The following is a 13376-nucleotide window of genomic DNA, read 5'->3' on the forward strand; positions in this document are numbered from 1 at the left end:
CGCAGTTCTGCGTTGGCGTTACCGTCAGCATGTTCTACAGTATTGGTGTCACTTACATGGACGATAACATAAGCAAGAAGAGCTATCCTATTTACTACGGTAGGGGCAACTGAAGTTGAGTAATAACACAACAATCCTATTAGGTTTCCTTCGATTTTACTAGTTAGTGAATTCTACTGTGACAAACGTTTATTGATGCATTGCCTTGATGAAATATACAGTAAATGAATGAAATGTAAAATTTAGCCAGAAGGCCAAACAGCGCTGGGATCTATGATGAAGTCATTCAACTCTGGAAGGGAAACTGAGAGTAAAAAAGTTTTAAAGGTTTAACAGGAGGAAAACCTTGCAGTGGCACCATGAAAATATTGTTAGATTGTTAGGAGAGGTTGAGGAAAGTAAGATGGAAGAAAGAGAATATGAATGGAGGTATAATACAAGGAATGGAAGGGATTACAGCTAGGGGCCAAAGAAGTGACGCTGCAAAGAACCTCAAGTAATAACGCCTACAGTACACAGCGTGAGGTGCACTGATGGCACTATCCACCTTCGGGAGACAGTGCTTTGATAATCTAATTCTGTCCTCCCTAGCTGCCACCTTCATGCTGAGGATTCTGGGACCAGTGTGCGGATATTTCGTAGGAGGAAGGTGCCTTTCAGTGTGGATCGTCCCTTCGGAGCAACCGAATCTTACTAGGAAGGACCCGAGGTGGTACGGAGCTTGGTGGATAGGTAAATATATTCTCTGCTTTCTCATCATTAGCTTGAGAAATTCTCTTTCTTTTTGAGCACTTTCAGTTTAGAATTTGACGCAGCGTTTATTTTCAATATCTCATAGGTAAAGATATTCTATCTTTTCGACCACTATTTATTTGAGAAATTCATTTTTTTGGTCACGTTCATTTTAAGAATTTGAAGCAATGTTCATTTTCAATATCTCACAGGTAAAGATATTCTATTTTTTTCTCTTCATTAGGTTAAGAAATTATCTTTTTTTTAGCACTTTCATTTTAAGAATTTTAATCAGTGATTATTTTCATTATCTCATACGGTAGGTAAAGGTGTTCCATCTTTTTTACTGTTATTTGTCTACGAAACTTTTTTTATCTTTTTTTTTTTGAGCACTTTAAGTTTAGACTTTGACTCAGTGTACATTTCAATATCTCACCCCTAAAACATGCCATATATTTTTTTTATTTTCCATTTATCAAACTGATTAATTTAAGACGCTGAAACCAGCTCCCTTTTTGAATCGGAACTGGGTTATAAAATTTAGGTCAAAGGGCAAGCGCTGGGACCAATGAGGTCATTCATCACTGAAAATGGAGTTGAAACAATTGTTATGAGAGGGTTGAGGAAAGTAAGATAGAAGAAAGAGATTATGAAAGGAGGTATAAGGAATGAAAGGGGTTGCAGCTAGGGGACAAAGAAGGGACGCCGCAAAGAACCTTCAGTAATGCCTACAGTGTACTTCTTGAATGTAAACGCAAGGATCTCACTCCCTTCCAGGCTACCTCTTCTTCGGCAGCAACTTGATATTTGCCGCGAGCCTGTTGAGCCTCTTCCCGAAGAAGCTCCCAGCCACGCTGAAGAGGGAGTCGAAGAGAGTGGTCAGACAAGCCGAGAAGGAGGCCCAGGCAGGAGGGAACAGGGGCATCGAGTATTTCGCCTCTCTGGCCAAAACTAAGAAAGAGGACAGAGAAAAACCCACCTTCGCGAGTGAGTTGCTTTTTAAAAATCTTTTATTTGTCTATTTATTAATCATATATTTATTTTTTACCTGTCTATTTATTACTTAATTATTGATTTATTTATTTACATATTTTTTTATTTAATTATTTTTAAGTCAGTCAGGCTGGAGAGCGTCAGTGTTTGCCTGGATAGGTCAGGCTTATCACATGAACTGTGACCTAGGCTCTGGATGACGAGTATATAAACAGAGTAATATGGTAACTAAATAACAATGACAATTGTAATTCGTATTACATTTTGTCATAATTGCAATGGCTGATTGCCCTGTCCATACTTAACTTTTGATACCATCTACTTGCCCTGTTTAAGGAATGTATGAGCTGCCTGTTTTTTTCCTTCGATGAGCACCAGCACATAAAAGTTTTACAGCATTCACTTTATTTTTCACACCGCAATTCATTTTTACTTAAATATCTAAAGACAAATCTGAGGACTTTTGTTCAAAAGTAATATTCCGTATGACAGCCAAAATAAATAACAACGACTGAAGGCAAAAAACACACATGAAAATAAAGTGGTACTTTCAATTACAAGACTGCAATAATAAATCAACACATTCCAAGCACTCTTTAGTAAACATTCTCAGTAACACTGTTTCCGTATGACCTCAGTACAAGATGTCAGCCACTTTGGTCCCACTTCTTGTCATGCAGGATTTTCTTCCTCTCTACAAGATGGTAGTTTCCTCAAATACTTTTCCCGTGATAAAGATGTCAATCCCTGTTACAATAACTTTAGCCCCAGATCTTGTTTTTAACAAAATTTCCTCCTTCCAGATCTGAAAAAAGCCTTGAGGCGCATCTTCACCAACAAAATCTGGGTTGGAAACCTCTTCAACACAGTCGTTTATATCATAGCTGCCTCGGGCTACTGGAATTTCAAGCCCAAGTACCTGGAAAATCAGTTTAGGAGGAGTACCTCCGATTCCAGTTATTACACGGGTAGGGGGTTACTTTTTTTAATATTATGTTACTGACGAGTGGTTCCTTACATATAGATTATATGGAAAGGTTTAAATTTAACTTTTACTGTATATTTTTGCTTGCTTGTAGAATCTTAGAAGCAGGTCAAAATCTTCATCTCAGACACATTTATAAGCATTTGATTTTACACGGTAATACCTTAAATTCCAGTATCACATTATATTTAGGCTTTTTAAATTCGTAAGAGCACATAACACACCAGACCCTTTTAGAATGGCAGATCTATGGTTACCATGCAGTGACTCTGAATAATGAATAAACTAACGACACGATTTTTGCAGTCATCGTTTCTTGCTGGTTTTCGAATTAATTTTCCTTGCTTACGTTAAAAAGCCTATTAACAAGGGTTACAAGACCACTAATATTCGGTCAGAATTAGTCCCATTGGTTCCAATTTAAAGGATTACTGAAAAGGTACCAGTTAATCCTTGAAACTACTGCCATTAGTCAGTTGCTAAAGACTGGCTCCCAAGAACTATAAGGGAAGGCCATTAACTAAATATTATAAAAATGACCACAAAAGTACCAGTTCATCAATAAGGTTCCTGCCATGAGCCAGTTGCTAAAAACTGGTTCCCAAAAACTAAAAGGGAACGCCATTATTTAAATACTATAAAAAATGACCGAAAAAGTACCATTTCAACATCAAAGCTCCTGCCATTAGTCACTTGCTAAAGGCCGATTTCACAAGAACTAAAAGGGAAGGCCAGTATTTAAATACTATAAAAATTACCAAAAAAGTATCAGTTCATCCTAAAGGCACCTGCCATTAGCCAGTTGCTAAAACACTGGTTCCTAAGAACTAAAAGGAAAGGCCAGTATCTATATACTATCATTTTTGATAAAAATTATAAAAGTACCAATTTATCCTTAGGGCTCCTTCCATAAGCCAGTTGCTAAAAACTGATTTCCCATGAACTAAAAGGGATAACCATTCTCTAAATGTTAAAGAAGCAATTTATCCTTAAGGCTCCTTCCATAAAAAGTAATTTCCCAAGAACTAAAAGGGATAACCAGTATCTAAATACTCTCTAAATTCTATCTTGAATTTTCCAGGTGTTACCAGCCTTGTGTCCCTCGTACTCGGCACTGGCCTAGGCGGGGCGGTCTTGCGATGGGCCAAGCCTGGCCCGAGGTTCGTCACTGGGTATAACATCTTCATCACACTCCTTCAGAGCTGCAGTTATCTCGTACTCATGTTTATTGGCTGCCCGAAACTCCAAGTTATTGGACCAGTGGAAGGGTAAGATATCTCTTTACATTACTGATTCCAAACGTCTGACATAAAAGGAAGTATTTACTAAAAATGAATTGGAATCCGAATGTAATGAATTGGAAGAGAATATGAACAGCGCTGAAAATAATTTTGTACAGTGAAACAGATGAACGGGGGAACGAAGGGGTTGCAGCTAGGGGCCGAAGGGAAGCTACAAAGAACCTTAAGTAATGCCTACAGTGCACCGCGTGAGGTGCACTGACGGCACTACCCCCTAGGGGACTAAAATTGATTCAATTTATATGAAGCAATATATTCTGTTCATAATACACAGGTCAATTGGACCGCCTTGCTCAGCTGACTGTGGGTGCTCGGACAGATTCACGCCGGTTTGTTCCGAAGACCAAAAGACCCTTTTCTATTCTCCTTGTTACGCCGGCTGCACTGCTGCTGATACCACATCGAGTCCAATAGTGAGTTAAAATGGTCATCGTTAGTTCCGTAAACGAATTCGCAGGTCAGTCAGCTTGTTTTAACCGTCAAATTTCAGTCATTCGTCTGGTGGACGATACTGCAAAAGTTGTTCTTGACCCATGGGGCATGAAAAAAAAAATAATATAAAGGTGTGTACTGTTTCCAAAGGATGTTGTTTACTAAGAGATTAACCGTTGACGGGATATGAACTTTTGGGGGCTATAATATAATGCAGCAATATTATGTTGACTAATATGTTGATTAATAACCTTAAATTTCACAAGGAACCTTTCAGAATTATGGTTGATGCAAAACTATTTCATTAATCTTGCTATATTTAGACAGTGAAAATAACTATATATAAAGTGAGCCAACTATGTACAGTATAAGCAGAATAATAAGCTACCATAATGACTAAGAGTTGTCACCCACAAAATAAATTGACGAAACCAACTAAGCAGAGACACCTACTTACAAAGCCAACTGTTATCTGGGGAAGAAAAGTATCTCAGTGTTGAATATTGAAATCAAATGCAAGACAAGAATGAGATCACACGAAAAAAGTAAACAAAAAAGTAAACTACTATCCATTTCAGGGACCGCGAGTCATCGCTTTTCTCAAATATCTTTCAAACTAATTATTTGATCGAAATGGTACTTCGACACAGTGTACAAGACACCTCCCGCTAATTTTTGGTAATATAGTGCAATGTCAAATGGTGTTAGTAAAGGTGTTTACTCTTGACTTACATAGTGTTGCCAAGCATCGCCAAACTATGCATTCGAACGTCCTTTAACTCCATCCCGTCCATCACTTTCCCTCTCCTCTTCATCCCTCCCTCAACCCACTTTCCAGGCCTCCCAATCTCCTCACGCCCTTTCCTGTCTATGGGGGATAGCGGACGCTCGACTGCGTAGATTAGTCCTGCTGACTCATGCGACTTTTTGTCTTTAAATGTCAAGAGTAAACGCCTTGACTGACACTATTTGACAATACACTATATTACCAAAAATTATCGATCAAATACTTAGTTTGAAAGATATTTGAGAAAAACGATGACTCGCGGTCCCTGAAATGGACAGTAATCACACCACTTCTTGACTGGACGATCTTCATACAACAAAATAAATTACTTAATGCCCAATAACATTTTTTCTTCAAACGTTAAGTACTTAAACAGATAGTACGGGCATAACAGGTAAGCGGAAGAAATAGATTTTTATAGATTAATAACAAGATAAATAATAAAAATAAATTAAGGATTAGATTTGATTATCCATAATACAAAAAAAAAAAAATTCATTGGGACGTTATTCAGCCAAATATACGTGATATTACCATAGTTATTAATGTATACCTCGTCGCCAGTTCTAATTTTCTGTAGGCTCTAACTACAATTCGGCATTAGTATAGCGATATTTTAAATTTTAATAAGACTTCTATTTTCAGGTATATAGTGGGTGTCGTTGCATCACAAACTCAACGGATCCTTTGGGCCTAACAAATTTCGACAGTTTAGGGGATCAGGTAAATATTTGCTCGTAATATTTCGAGGTTTTTAAATCTCTCTCTCTCTCTCTATCTCTCTCTCTCTCTCTCTCTCTCTCTCTCTCTCTCTCTCTCTCTCTCTCTCTCTCTCTCTCTCTCTCTCTCTCTATATATATATATATATATATATATATATATATATATATATATATCTCTCTCTCTCTCTCTCTCTCTCTCTCTATATATATATATATATATATATATATATATATATATCTCTCTCTCTCTCTCTCTCTCTCTCTCTCTCTCTCTCTCTCTCTCTCTCTCTCTCTATATATATATATATATATATATATATATATATATATATATATATATATATATATATATATATATATATATATATATATATATATTGTAACGACCCGAGTGGGCCGTTATGCAGGTTCTTTAACATACTCAGGACGGGGCTGTCATGACTGACGGCAGATGCAACAAACAAAGGAGGAGAAAACAACAAAAACAATAAAATGAGCTTAAAATTAATTTATTTACAATATTTACAAGTGAGTCAGGTCTGGTAAAAGATAAAAACCATAAATACAAAAAAACCAAAAGGCAGCTCTAAACAAAATCAAGTTAAATAAACAAAAAGTAGCTGTAAGAAAAAAAGGCAAAAATAAACAACAGCAGGCAGAAAAAAACCAAACATACGTCCTCCATCAGGGCACCAAGACAGCCCTCAGCTGTGCAACTGGGACAAAACCCACCAACCAGAAAACCCTGATGGAGACGTCAGGACAGCCTCACGCTGTCATCAAAGATGAGCAGCTCGTGGTCACACGACTACTCATGGTCACACTCCACCTCTACGACGTGCTCCACTTCGTAGGCGTGCTCCAATTTGTTGCTCAAAAACTCGACCAACGTCGACTCCAAAAACTGCCTGCTGCTGCTGCCACAGCCGCTACCTTCGCTGCCCTACCAGACCCGACTGCAGACAGAAAAACGGCAGCTCACCACGAAAACATCAAAACAAAAAAACTTGAAGGTAAGGAGGCAGCAATCCGCAAAGGGAACGAGCGGGGAACCAGCAGTTCCTGCAAAACCATCACTTAACGTGACATATATATATATATATATATATATATATATATATATATATATATATATATATATATATATATATATATATATATATATATATATATATATACATGTACTGCACATGTATATATATATACATATACATATATATATACATACATACATATATATATTATATATACATATATATAAATAAATTCCACCCCTTCTTTTTTCTCAAAAAAAAAAACGAGCAAAGCTTGTTGCATTACTTCATGAAGGAATGTAAATACAAACTAATACCCAGTTGCACTGCAATCTATCTTTTCCTGCACAACTCCTTTGATTATATGCTTGCCTAGCACCATCTCTCTAAAAATAGAATTCATGTTGCAACGAACGAGCCTAAATGAGATAAACTCATTCTGCAATAAAGTTACTGAAGCCTCCAACATGTGCTTATTCAGCATTCAATTTTAATTGCAAGCTTGCAAGCTGAAGTGACGAATGCAACATGGAGTTAGCCTGCAATAATGCCACTAAATTCCACCATACAGGAATACGCAAGGCCAAGAGAGACAAGGTCTACTCACTTCCCCCCAAATCCCCCTTGTAGGCGGAGCTTTGTCTACCTCCTTATTGCGTCAGCAGGTGAATTGCCGTAATGAGCAGGTAGTACCTCTAAGATATGTCATCGCCTACGTACTTAACCCAGGTGGGAGGCGACTCAGCCCAATTGGGTAGACCCTGTCTCTCTTGGCCTTGGGAATACGTGCGTTTGCATTTATGAAATGACGATGGAATGTACAGGGACAAATGTTATTGTTTAAACATTTACTAGATGAGTCTCTAAATAGTGTTATTTTAAAATTTATTGAATTTGATTTTTATTATAATTCAAATAACCGCCACTGTCATTTCGTAAAAAGTAGTTTATTTAAAGCAGTTAATATGTCCTGTGTCTTATTATCCATTCTCTTCCCAAGAAATGCAGTAAAAATTTACATGATAAATAGACACTTGACACTTGGCGAATTATCTAAAATGGTTTTCCATCACCAAGTAGGATACCTTAAAATGTATGCATTCCCCCATAGTAATGTACATATTTCCCCACAGTAATAAAATGTATCACCCACGCTTGTAACTACGTAAATCTAACTGATCTTTCCCAGTTCACTTTCGTATTAGTAACTTTCAACTGCGCCATATATTTCAAACTTTTTTCCTTACCAATTCACTTTCGTTTCAGTAACTTTCAACTGTGCCATAAATTCATATTTTTCCCTAAATTCACTTTAATATTATTAACTTTTAACTGTGTCATAGATTTAACCGTTTTCCTATCAATTAACACTGTATTTGTAACCTTCAACTGTGCGATATATTTAAAAATTTTTCTTTATCCATTCACTTGTCTGTTAGGAACTTTCAACTGTGCCATAAACTGAACGGTTTTTCCTCAAAAATTCACTGTCATTTTAATAATTTTCAACTGTGCCATAAATTCAACCGTTTTTTCCTATCAATTCATTTTTCTATTAGCAACCTGAACTGTGCCATAAATTTATCTTTTTCCTTATCAATTCACTTTCGTATCAATAACTTTCAACTTTGACAAAAATTTAACCTTCTATGTGCAGGGCCAAACACACTTCGGATACGCCACAAGTGGATACTGCGACGAGACTTGTGACAAGTTCTTTTACTACATCATCATTCAGATGGTCGTGAAAACAGTGGCATCTACCGGGAGAGTTGGAAGTAGTCTTATAAACATCAGGTATGCTTCCAGAGAGAGAGAGAGAGAGAGAGAGAGAGAGAGAGAGAGAGAGAGAGAGAGAGAGAGAGAGAGGGTGGCCTTAACCACTTGCATGGGCTAGAATTGACATATACCATAAGTTAACATATTAAGATCGACTTATACAAATAGGAATGGCAAGAAATATTAAAAATATAATCAGTTACTCGAATGATTTAAAGAATTTCAAGAAAAAGTCTTATTTTAATGCAACAATATTTTCAATAAGCCCCTAACTCGTTTCAGATCTGTGGCTGACGAAGACAAGGGCATTGCTTTGGGCGCCATTACAGTATGCATAAGCCTCTTTGGTTTCATTCCAGCTCCCATAATTATGGGAGCCATCGTGGGTAAGTTGGAGACATATGAACTCATAAGTACTCCGTTTTTCTGTCAACTTTTACATGAAAATCAGTAATCTAATAAAGTCCCGAATCAGTATTACGACAAAACCGAAAAAATATTTCTCTCTGTAGTTTTCCAGGAAAGGACTTTCATTAACGCTCTATGGAGCGTGAGGAATTTCAGTGACAAAACGTGAAAAAAATTGCATGCATATTTCCGTTCCGTTCTTTCTATTAATTCCTAGATTATTCAGTGAACAAGGATAAACAGTTTTCATTTACTATGAAGAAACCCAGTCTTTCAAGTTCCTCGTTGGAAGGGTCGGTAGAGTTCTCGGATAGCACTCTGCTAGGCCCGAGTTCGAGTCTCCGACCGGCCAATGAAGAATTAGAGGAATTTATTTCTGGTGATAGAAATTAATTTCTCGCTGTAATGTGGTTCGGATTCCACAATAAGATGTAGGCCCGTTGCTAGGAACCAATTGGTCCTTAGCCACGTAAAATAAGTCTAATCCTTCGAGCCAGGCCTAGGAGAGCTGTTAATCAGCTCAGTGGTCTGGTTAAACTAAGGTAAACTTAACTTAACTTTACTGAATTAAGCCAAATCAAACTAATCCACCAAAAACTCTCTATCTGTCCCAGTTAATTCTTCCCCATGATACTTCACTTAACTTTCTTGTATTCTTTCAATATTTGACTTTCATTAGTTATATTTAATACATCGTATAACTTTCATATGTTTTATCAGTACCTCACCCCACATTACTCGTATCTTTAGTACTATACTTAGCTGTCGTTCATGCCCTGACTACTTCAATTAACGTTAATTCATTCCTTCAGTCCAGTCAATAGGAAACTAATGTATTTCTTCCACCGTCTAGATTCTGCTTGTCTGATCTGGGACAAGACTTGTGGGGAATACGGCAACTGTTGGCTCTACGATTCTGACAAATTTCGCCTTATCATCCACCTGGTTCCTGCGAGTAAGCTATCGACCATTGCTTTCTGGTTTTAATATATTTTCTCAATAGAAAAACTTATCGTAAGCTGTCAAATCAATCCTTGCACTTTGTTTATAGTATATTTTTTTAATAAAAAACCTACAGTTTATATCTTCAATAACACACAAGGCATACATACATATAAATATGCATATATACATGTGTGTGTGAACAAAGTTACAGCCACGAAGGAAAGATTGAAACAATTAGATGCTAAGTACTTTCGTCTTATTACCAGTTGCTGTGACCATGTCTTGGTAATAAGACGAAAGTACTTAGCATCTCATTGTTTCACTTTTCCTTCGTAGCTGTAACTTTGTTCGTATAACCATCACGCTTTTACCTTTTCTTGATTTAAAATCACACACACACACATATATACAGTATATACACACATATAACACATACATAATTATAAATATATGTATATATATGTTCATATACTTTATTAAGTGTATATATATACATTTAAATGTGTATGTACATAAATTTACATATATATAAATATATATTATATATGAATGTGTGTATATATATATATATATATATATATATATATATATATATATATATATATATATATATATATATATATGTTTTGCCTTATGTTAAGTACTTGCATTCAAATTGGATAACTGACTCGTGTTAAATTACAAGCTCGTCCATCTTCTTGAATATATCTATTAAATAATTCTCTTCAATTTTTTACTCTCGCGAAAATATTTTATCCTAATATCTTCACATCTCCATCGATCTTATCTTAAATTTTTCTTTCCCTCCCTTCTTTCCAGTCTTCATATTCATATCAGTCATCGGAGATATCGTCGTTTTCCACTACAGTCGACAAATGGACCTTTACGGAGAGAGGGAGGACGAAATAGACATGGAGAAACAGGAGGAGAAGAAGGAAGGAAAGACCGAAGAGTCTGAACCCTTGAATAAGAAAGAAGAGGAGAAGAAAGAACCGGAAAAGAACGGAATAAAGAAATAAGAAGAAGAAAAGAGCAATGAATACAATTATGCACTAAATGAAAAATATAACTACGTCAGTAAATTAAAGACAGTTTTCACTTAACACTTCAGATTAATTTTTCTTCTACTGATAAATTGTTAAGATGTGGGTATAAGGAAGTTCTTACGAGATACTGCTGATAAGAATTACCAAGACCCAGGGACCAATTTTTGAGAGAGAGAGAGAGAGAGAGAGAGAGAGAGAGAGAGAGAGAGAGAGAGAGAGCAATTCATGGTATCTCATAGTTCTGCTGTTATACCTTCAAACTCCTTACCTTACAGACCTTACAAATCGTTTCAGGTTGCCCCAGGTCCCTCAGTGTGAGGCGCCATTGATGTCTACCAGAGAGTTGCTAACGCATCTTCCGGTATATTTTGCATCTTCCAGTCTTGGATGGTCTGGGATGCATCTTAGATATTTCTCGAGCTTATTCTTAAACACATCTACGCTCACTCCTGTTATGTTCCTCAGATGAGCTGGTAGCACATTGAATAGACGCTGCATTATCGATGCTGGTGCGTGGTGGATTAATGTCCTGTGTGCTTTCCTTAATTTTCCTGGTATAGTTTTTGGCACTATTAATCTACCTCTGCTTGCTCTTTTTGATAATTTTAGTTCCATGATGTTTTCAGTAATTCCTTCTATCTGTTTCCATGCTTGAATTACCATGTAGCGTTCTCTTCTCCTTTCAAGACTATATAAATTTAAGAATTGTAGTCTTTCCCAGTAGTCAAGGTCCTTAACTTCTTCTATTCTAGCTGTAAATGACCTTTGTACACTCTCTATTTGTGCAATATCCTTTTGGTAGTGTGGGTACCATATATTATATTGCAATATTCAAGTGGACTACGTACGTACATTTTATAAAGCATAATCATGTGTTCAGCTTTTCTTGTTTTGAAGTGCCGGAACAACATTCCCATTTTTGCTTTGCATTTTGCCAATAGAATTGCTATTTGATCATTGCATAACATATTCCTATTCAACATCACACCAAGGTCTTTAACTGCTTCCTTGTTTGTGATTGTCTCATTATTAGGTCCTTTATATGCATATAGCATTCCTACTTTATCACCATAGTTCACTGATACAAATTTATCAGAGTTAAATACCATCCTATTTATCTCTGCCCATTTATATATTTTGTTTAGGTCTCTTTGTAGCGAGTTCCTATCTTCATCACAAGCAATTTCTCTACTTATTCTTGTGTCATCTGCGAAACTTCTTACTACTGAGTCCTTAACATTACTGTCTATGTCTGCAATCATAATCACAAACAGCAATGCAGCTAACACCGTACCCTGTGGTACACCGGATATTACCGTAGCTTCATCCGATTTCTCATCGTTTACAATCACTATCTGTTTTCTGTTTTGCAAAAATTCTTTTATCCATCTTCCTACTTTGTCAACAATGTTATGTTTTCTAATTTTTTTTCGCTAATATATTATGATCTACCTTATCAAAAGCTTTTGCAAAGTCTAGGTAAACCACATCTGTATCTTTTTCATTTATCATATTTTTATATATGCTTTCATGGTGGACTAACAGTTGGGTTTGTGTACTTTTTCCGGGTACAAAACCATGTTGTCCTATATTGAACAATCTATTTTTCATTAAATGTTTCATTATATTTTTTTTTCATTACCCTTTCATATACTTTCATAATATGAGATGTCAGACTCACAGGCCTATAATTACTTGCCTCTAGTCTTGAACCACTTTTGAAAGGAGTAATATATGCTAATTTATGCTCATCATAAATCTTGCCTGTATCTATACTTTGTCTTAATAATATTGCTAGCGGCTTTGCGATTGAATGAACCACTTTCTTTAACAATATGGCAGGTACTCCATCTGGTACTGCTGCTGATCCATTTTAATTTCATTAATAGCCTGCACAATATCGGCTTCTGTAATATCTATATCTGATAAGTATTCAGTATTTTCATCTCTTATTTCTGTATCATTATCTTCATTGTCAATTCTAGGTGTAAATTCACTCTTATATCTTTCTGCTAATATGTTACATATTTCTTTTTTCATTCGTTAATCGCCCTTCAATTCTTAGAGGGCCTATTTCTACTCTTATTTTATTCATCTTTTTGCATATGAATAAAAATTTTAGGGTTTTGTAGTGTCATTTCTTCTAGGTTCCATTTTTCATTTTCTTTTGATTGTATAATCTTTTGTTCTGCATTTTCTATCTTACTTTTTA

The 13376-nt window shown here is 36.1% G+C and overlaps 1 pseudogene; it reads left to right on the forward strand.

The window, feature by feature from the left end:
- Positions 1-12995, forward strand: part of LOC136839128 (solute carrier organic anion transporter family member 74D-like) — a 24171-nt pseudogene extending 11176 nt beyond the window's left edge.
- Positions 12996-13376: the final 381 nt, after the last annotated feature.

The sequence above is a fragment of the Macrobrachium rosenbergii genome, chromosome 6, assembly GCF_040412425.1.
Source record: "Macrobrachium rosenbergii isolate ZJJX-2024 chromosome 6, ASM4041242v1, whole genome shotgun sequence".
NCBI classification, from domain to species: domain Eukaryota; kingdom Metazoa; phylum Arthropoda; class Malacostraca; order Decapoda; family Palaemonidae; genus Macrobrachium; species Macrobrachium rosenbergii.